The sequence below is a fragment of the Lactuca sativa genome, chromosome 1, assembly GCF_002870075.4.
Source record: "Lactuca sativa cultivar Salinas chromosome 1, Lsat_Salinas_v11, whole genome shotgun sequence".
In the NCBI taxonomy this organism is placed as follows: domain Eukaryota; kingdom Viridiplantae; phylum Streptophyta; class Magnoliopsida; order Asterales; family Asteraceae; genus Lactuca; species Lactuca sativa.
The window spans coordinates 105414337-105423722 of NC_056623.2; positions in this window are offsets into that span (position 1 = coordinate 105414337).

A 9386-nucleotide genomic window follows, 5' to 3' on the forward strand; every position below is an offset into this window, starting at 1 on the left:
TCGAACCTTGTTGGACATGGTTCGTTCCATGATGAGTCGAGCTTCATTACCAATCTCATTCTAGGGGTATGCCTTAGAGACTGCCACCCATATCCTTAATCTAGTCCCTACCAAGAAGGTTGCAAAAACACCTCACGATATGTGGACTGGGAAAGTTTCCAAATTAGACCACATCAAGATTTGGGGTTGCAAGGCTTTCGTGACACGCAAGGCGCAGGACAAGCTCGAACCTCGTAGTGAGCGATGTATTTTCATCGGCTACCCACAGAATTCCTTCGGCTATCTCTACTATAGACCCAGTGAGAATGTGGTCTTTATAGCAAGGAGAGGGGTCTTGAGAGAGAGAGAGAGAGAGAGCGTTTATAAACCAAGGAAACAGTAGGAGGCAAATTGACCTTGAAGAACTTCAAGAGTTAAGTGGTGAAGGAACCTCAAACACTAGCAATCAACCCGAGTAGGAAACTCTTGTTGAGCCGATAGATGAGTATGTACCTCTGAGGCGTTCCATAAGAGTTAGGAGCACACCTGAATTTTATTATGGTTTCCATGTGGCAAAGTAGAGGTGTAGAAAAGTGCTACGTGGCATTTTTTTATGGGTCTTTTATTAGAATAAGGACATGAGAAACTTCTTTCAAGCATTTTTGATGTTCTAGATGAGGGGAAACTAACTGAGGTAAAGATACAAGTCAGGTGTGTTTTCACTTTAATATTATTCTTTTCATAATTTTCTTTTATATGTTATGTAGTTATTCACGATCTGATTTCACATCTCTTTTCCAAAATTTAATTTTTGTTCCAGGATGAAGCTAGAAAAAAAATCCCTGAAGACAGTTGAAGAGCATAAGATTTGTATGCGTACTTGCCAAGAAAAGCATGTAGTTCATGTAAAAGAGGTATGTTTATGTTCTTAATTCATGAGTTTTTTTGGCTCAAATAAGTTGAAGAAAGTCAAATAAGTATGTTTGTGTTCTTGATTCATAAGCTTTTTGGGTCAAATAAGTTGAAGAAAGTTAAATAAGCTTTTGTGGAGGTTTTTCAATTGAGTGCTTTTTCTTTCCATAGTCTTTTCAAAATTTACTCTAATATATGGATACACTGATTTGTTTTTTGGTTTGATAACAGTTTTCACCAATAAGATTTGATTTTGAACACTAGTCAACATAAATTGTTTTACAAGGAGGAAGAAATTGTTTCAAGAGATCTGGTTCATCAAGGACTCCTAAGGTATCAACAATAATTTTTCAACGAGACTACTTATATACCTCGGATGAAGTTAAGCATGTCTGATAAAAAAATTCAATTTCATTTTCAGCGGAGGAAATTCCCCATAGCTGTTTGTTTCGCTATGACCATTAACAAAAGTCAAGGACAGTCATTATCAAATGTTGGAATATACTTGCGTAGACCTGTCTTCACTCATGGTCAGCCATATGTAGTTGTTTCCTGTGTAACAAACAAAAAAGGGTTGAAGGTACTCTTATGTGACGAGGAAGTTCGTTCAACTAATAAAACAAAAAATGTTGACTACAAAGAGGTCCTTCAAAGATTATAGATATTTATCGATTTCATTGTATCTTCTTCACATTTCAATAATAGCATTACCCATAAATATATTTTTTAATTATTATGGAATATATGTAGATGTTTCTATGTTTTTTATGCATTTCCCCACATTTGTCATAATCTAGTAAAAGATTAAAGTAACATCTCTTAATGGTTAATTTATGCAATTCTCCCTTAGTACCTCTTTACTCGAAATAGAGAATTTTGTTTGTATATTTACAAACTCTAAATTCTATTTCTATGTCCTTACAAGTTTTAAAATTACATATGTATCCACTTTAAACTATAAAACTCATATCTATATCCAAACTCATACTTTAATTAGGTTTAAATTAATCTAATATTTAAAAATTTATCTAGATATAAAATTTTCATATGATTATACTAAAATAGCCTTCCAAAATTAAAGATTATGATTAATCCTAATTAAGTATTACAAAACTTTCTAGACGTCATTAACTTCTGGACGCCATGTCTTCCCCATCGCACCTACTAAAATCATCTTCAACTATCGACTAAACCCCATTCTCATCTTCTCGATCGAAACATGTAACGCCCGTAGATCCGGGGTAGTCAATTTAGAGGCAATAGGGGTCGAAAACGACTTTTCGACAAAAGATTATTTAGAACAAATAATCTTAACCAAGTTGTAGAATATGTCACAAGGTTTCCGTATAAATAAAGAACGCCGAAATCCGAGTTATAACGAAGGAGTTATGGCCCGTCAAAGTTTTACGGCAAAACCGGCACGACACCGGGAATCATAAATAGCGAATTTACAATAGAGCGGGATTTAGCCTTAGCGATCTAAACGAAAGTCGTAGAATATGTTAAACTAAGAACATCGATAAAAATAACGCCCAAATCTGACTTCGTATGAAGAAGTTATGATTTTTCGAAGTTTCAGATTAACAGTGTACAGCCCGAAATTCGAATATTAGATCGAGCGGTTTTTAGCCGACACGACCTAAACAAGAATCGAAGATCTCGTTAAGAGTAGCGTAATGAGAAATAGATAGGCGAAAATGGACATCGGATGAAGAAGTTATGAGGATTTAACGGACCAATCCTGTCCCGGCCTGTTAATAATATAAAATTTAAAATCGAGTCAAAATTAGCCAACGGAGTCTAAACGAAAGTTGTAGAGTACGTTCCCACCTTCGTGTGGATATAAAGAACGCCGAAAACGGAGCTCGTATGCGAAAGTTATGATTTTTAGAAATCGGGAAAGAAAAATGCGAAACTACGAGGAGAGTGATGACGTGGCGCGATCCCAGCCCTCCATTTATGATCAGGGTACTCGCTTCGGATTCGGCCACCTGGCCCTCGGTACGCCCAACGTACAGCCATGCTCTGCGAACCCAAATGAGCCACGCACCACCATCCGAAGTATGACACGTGTTGTACAATGCGAGAGTACGCCCAGCGTACCTCGGAATTACGCCCAGCGTAACCGAGGTTCCAGGGCTATAAAAGGGTGCGAGGTGCAGCCTTCTTTCCACACAAATTCAATTCTTCTCTCTCTCTCTATCTACACACTCTCTCTAGCTCCTTAAGCCCCATAAACCCTAGATGAAACCCCTAGCACCCTAAGGAAGCCCCGAGACTCCCGGAGTCCTGAGAAAAAGGGTCTTTCGGTTTCGGAAACGCTGCTCCGAGCAAATCCCGGTTTTCTTTAAAATCCGCTGTAAGTGAGCTATGCTTACGCAACTTTTAATATAGCTTTCAAATAATTATAGTAATGTTATTAGGTCTTTAAAATAATTATTTGGGCTATTATTATGAGTTATATTGAGTGTTATTTAACGCTTATATAATAATAATAATAACAGTCAGACTATTAATTTGCCGCGGTTATCGTTAGACTAAACCCTAATGGTATTGGTGCTAGGTTTTATCGAAGGAAATTGTTTTGAGAGTATCGAAGCGCTGTCCGAGTGCTGAGTCACCACCTTTCAGGTGAGTGCATAGTTACTTTCAGCTTACACATAGATTTTATACATTTTTTAAATGATATAAACTGTATATGTATTTTATATCTACAAAATGTGCTGGGTAAAACATGGGTATATGTAATAGTTGCTGTGTGACCAAATAAAATAATGAGAGGCCTCGTTATAGATGTTATGGATGATCCAGTCATCTAGCGGAGTATAGATGACGACCACAGACTATTCTAGACAGTCTAGTGGAACACTAGCAGGCTCGCAACCTGTAGGTGTTTATTTGGATTGTGTGTTTATTCGAACTGTGTGCTCACCAGGTGTACTCCATCCCCCACATGGTTGCCTTAAGGACATTTATTGCTGAGGAATCCCCTTAGCAGTAGTGTCCATCCCGATGATAGTCTTTAGACTAGGTCCCTTGTGTTAGATGTTTTAGGGACGTAAAGTGAGGATAACGGGAATGGGTAATCGGGTTGTTTGGTTTGATAAAGTTAATAATTATATTATTGTGGGTTGAAAACCCTATGTACTCACCAGGTTTCCCAACCTGACCCACTCAGTTTATTTATATCATAGGTGTCGATATGAAGTGGCATTACACTGAGAGATTAAAGAGATGTAGATCACTAGTGTAAATAAATGTAAGTTCCGTTTATGTTTATGTTTTTGTATTGACGATGACATCCCAAATGTTTTAAAATGAATAAAATACGTTTCTTCGAAAATGTTTTGATAACATATTTATCGAGTTTTTCTGGGAACAAATTCCGCAATATTTTTATTAAAAGAAGTACTCTGATTTTTATAAAGCATAAACAAAATCGGTCTTTTCTGGCTGTGAAAAATGGGGATGTCACAGTTGGTATCAGAGCATTAGTTTAAGCGAACTAGGAATATGGATTTATTTCCAGACTTAAACTTAGAATGCTAAGCGATGATTGTGAGGTGTGAGAACTAGATTATTTTAGGGATTGTGCCTAAAATGCTTTTATGTGCTAAATGCTTGTGCCTGATATGATGTTATTTGTTCGGATCTATGGTCTATTGTCGACCGGATCTGGAAATTTTATGTGCTCAGGTTTCTAAATGTTTAATTACGATATTAGAACTGGCATGTAACTTTTCGGAGTAATAAGGAGGATTACACGTCTAAATCTTCTTTATCTATATTCTCGTCTTGATGCACTGAACGCATGCTTCCGTGAACGTAACGTCATGGTGAAGGCTGGTAGCAAATTATGTAAATGGTGGAAATGAAAAGGCTTATGATAGTGAATGATACCTATCGGAAGATATCATAAGGGAGGTATCTTGCCTTTAGAATACCTTTGATAAAATCAATACGTCTAGAGAAGTACGGTACATCTGAATGTACACATTTGATTGGCGGGGGGATAGAACGATTGATGTAATTCCTAAAGTTTTCCTATCATCTGGAATTTCCATCACCAACCGAGTTGAAGTGGAATTGATGATTGAAGATACGCATGGAAGAAGTCCTAGTAGAGTTTAGGGAAATTTTTATGATTATTTGGACACACTCGTATGTGTTAAATTGTTTTGTGATTTTAGGACTTGGGGACTGCGAGACAATACTTGGGACGAGTATGAGTAGGTGTGAATGGTAGTAGAGGCCTATACTAGTGGTCATATCACATTGAGTCCGAATACGATGAGTAGGTTACGTGGTTCAGAGAACCAAGTTTGATGTAGCATCTGATTTAAGCCGGAAGATTGAAATAAAAGATAATAAAAACAATCGGTAGAGGTATCGCGATAGTTGCTTGTAGCTAGAAATGCTACCTTTTTAAAATGTGATTTAGAACATGAAGGAAGGTATAGTCTGTTCTGGAATTTGACTCTAAGAGACCTGAGTCTAAGCGTTGCTACATACGATGATAGGTCATTAGAATATGACACATCGATCAATTGTAGTAATCAAATTAACTTATCCTAAGTTTGTTAAGAAGAAGGAATCTCTGATAAAGAATGAGGTTGTGACACGAAGGTCATGATTGAAAGTCTAACTAGCAGGTGCAAGACTGAGAACCGCCTGTAGTCAAGGAGTCCAAGAGTTAGATACTCGTTCGAAGCATCATAGAAGTTACAGTTATTACCTAGGATGAAGATATAACGTATGGAGTCATTATACAATCCTATTTCATTGATGATTATGGGACGTAATCATCCTAAGGGGGAGATAATTGTAACGCGCGCAGATCCGGACTAGTCAATTTAGAGGCAATAGGGGTCGAAAACGACTTTTCGACAAAAGATTATTTAGAATAAATAATCTTAACCAAGTTTTAGAATATGTCACAAGGTTTCCGTACATATAAAGAACGCCGAAATCCAAGTTATAACGAAGGAGTTATGGCCCGTCGAAGTTTTACGGCAAAACCGGCACGGCACCGGGAATCATAAATAGAGAATTTACAATAGAGCGGGATTTAGCCTTAGCGATCTAAACGAAAGTCGTAGAATACGTTAAACTAAGAACATCGATAAAAAGAACGCCCAAATCTGACTTCGTATGAAGAAGTTATGATTTTTCGAAGTTTCAGATTAACAGTGTACAACCCGAAATTCGAATATTAGATCGAGCGGTTTTTAGCCGACACGACCTAAACAAGAATCGAAGATCTCGTTAAGAGTAGCGTAATGAGAAATAGATAGGCGAAAATGGACATCGGATGAAGAAGTTATGACGATTTAACGGACCAATCCTGTCCCGGCCTGTTAATAATATAAAATTTAAAATCGAGTAAAAATTAGCCGACGAAGTCTAAACGAAAGTTGTAGAGTACGTTCCCACCTTCCCGTGGATATAAAGAACGCCGAAAACGGAGATCGTATGCGAAAGTTATGATTTTTAGAAATCGAGAAAGAAAAATGCGAAACTGCGAGGAAAGTGATGACGTGGCACGATCCCAGCCCTCCATTTATGATCAGGGTACTCGCTTTGGATTCGGCCACCTGGCCCTCGGTACGCCCAACGTCCGAGTTCGGAACGCCCAGCGTACAGCTATGCTTTGCGAACCCAAATGAGCCACGTACCACCATCCGAAGTATGACACGTGTTGTACGATGCGAGAGTACGCCTAGCGTAACCGAGGTTCCAGGGCTATAAAAGGGTGCGAGGTGCAGCCTTCTTTCCATACAAATTCAATTCTTCTCTCTCTCTACTCTCTCTCTCTCTCTCTCTCTCTCTCTCTCTTTAGCTCCTTAAGCTCCATAAACCCTACATGAAACCCCTAGCACCCTAAGGAAGCCCGGAGGCTCCCGGAGTTTCGAGAAAAAGGGTCTTTCGGTTTCGGAAACGCTGCTCCGAGCAAATCCCGGTTTTTTTTTAAAATCCGCTGTAAGTGACCTACGCTTACGAAACTTTTAATATAGTTTTCAAATAATTATAGTAATGTTATTAGGTCTTTAAAATAATTATTTGGTCTATTATTATGAGTTATATTGAGTGTTATTTAACGCTTATATAATAATAATAATAGTCAGACTATTAATTTGTCGCGGTTATCGTTAGACTAAACCCTAGTGGTATTGGTACTAGGTTTTATCGAAGGAAATTGTTTTGAGAGTATCGAAGCGCTGTCCGAGTGCTGAGTCACCACCTTTCAGGTGAGTGCATAGTTACTTTCAGCTTACACATAGATTTTATACATTTTTTAAATGATATAAACTATATATGTATTTTATATCTACAAAATGTGCTGGGTAAAACATGGGTAGATGTAATAGTTGCTGTGTGACCAAATAAAATAATGAGAGGCCTCGTTATAGATGTTATGGATGATCCAGTCATCTAGCGGAGTATAGATGACGACCACGGACTATTCTAGACAGTCTAGTGGAACACTAGCAGGCTCGCAACCTGTAGGTGTTTATTTGGATTGTGTGTTTATTTGAACTGTGTGCTCACCAGGTGTACTCCATCCCCCACATGGTTGCCTTAAGGACATTTATTGCTGAGGAATCCCTTTAGCAGTAGTGTCCATCCCGATGATAGTCTTTAGACTAGGTCCCTTGTGTTAGATGTTTTAGGGACGTAAAGTGAAGATAACGGGAACGGGTAATCGGGTTGCTTGGTTTGATAAAGTTAATAATTATATTATTGTGGGTTGAAAACCCTATGTACTCACCAGGTTTCCCAACCTGACCCACTCAGTTTATTTATATCATAGGTGTCGATATGAAGTGACATTACACTGAGAGATTAAAGAGATGTAGATCACTAGTGTAAATAAATATAAGTTCTGTTTATGCTTATGTTTATGTATTGACAATGACATCTCAAACGTTTTAAAATGAATAAAATACGTTTCTTCGAAAATGTTTTGATAACGTATTTATCAAGTTTTTCTATATATATATATATATATATATATATATATATATATATATATATATATATATATATATAAAGAATAAGAAGTCTAAGAACCCCATATCATGGTTAATAAACATGTGAATACATATTAAATATGTAAAACTCATGATTTTTTTGTCTTTTTTGTAAGAAAATTTTAAATTCGTAATTTTTACAGTTTAAAATTTTCATTTATATTTTAGCACAAAATAATTATATACTACACAATTTAATACAACCCATTTTCAGTCCAATGCATAAAATTCACAACATAATACATTATAATTTACAATAATTTAAAAATTCAAAAAAAAAAATTTGAACTCAAACTATGCCAACACCACCACCAGCTACAACACGCTGCTAACAACCACATGTGTCACCGTTGCAACCTCATTCCTTCCAAATCATATCTGTATGGAAAAACATGTATTGACAGATTAAATACTATATTCACAATTTAATAAACCTATTAATTCGCTTATTTAGAATTTAATGCAAAAGAATTATAAAAACTACTACATTCTTAGATATTTGTACAATACAAAAAAATTAATATACTTATAAGAAAATTAATACAAACATTCATACATAAATAATTCATATCTTAACACACAATTTATAAAAATTGCACAACTTAATACAATCAATTCACAGTTTAATATAGTTACTTCAGAGATTAGTACACAAAATTCACGGTTTAATACAGTAAATTCACAGTTTAGCACACAAAAATATCATATTCTTAACTTAAAAAAATTACATTTATACCTTCAGATATTGAGGCTAATGTTTCTTTTAAAGTTTAATTTACATAGTATTCACAATTTAAATTTTATATAATTTATTTAAAGATAGAGAAAACCATATATGTGTATAATGATTCTTTCTTCTTATATTTACGAAGAAAATACAAAATTTTTAAAAAAGAATCACAACTTAATACAACCAATTCACAGTTTAATGCAACCAATTCACAATTTAATAAATAAAATTCCTCGTTTAATATAATAAATTCACAGTTTATTACACAAAATTTACAACTTAAGACAGTTAATTTATAGCTTAATACAGTCAATTCACTGCTTAATACAATAAATTCACAGTTTAATACATAAAATTCACAACTCAATGTAATAATTTTACAATTGAATACATATAAAATATACCTTCACAGTTATATTCTCAGCTTAATAGACTAGTTCAAACACTAATTCACAGCTTAAAACGGATAAAAACTCATGAATTCACAACTTAAAGCTTATATTTTCCATATAATAATAATTAAAACTAACATTAATACAACTAAAAAATAATTATCACATCAAATTCACACCTTAAAAATAGTTAAATTTACATTATTTGAGAAAAAACATTAACAATATAACATACATTCAAAATTCATTTCACAACATAACGAGTAACGACTATAAAGCATAAGTAGTTTAAAACATTAAATTCATACCTTAGCAAATAAGAAAACAAACTAGGATTCACAA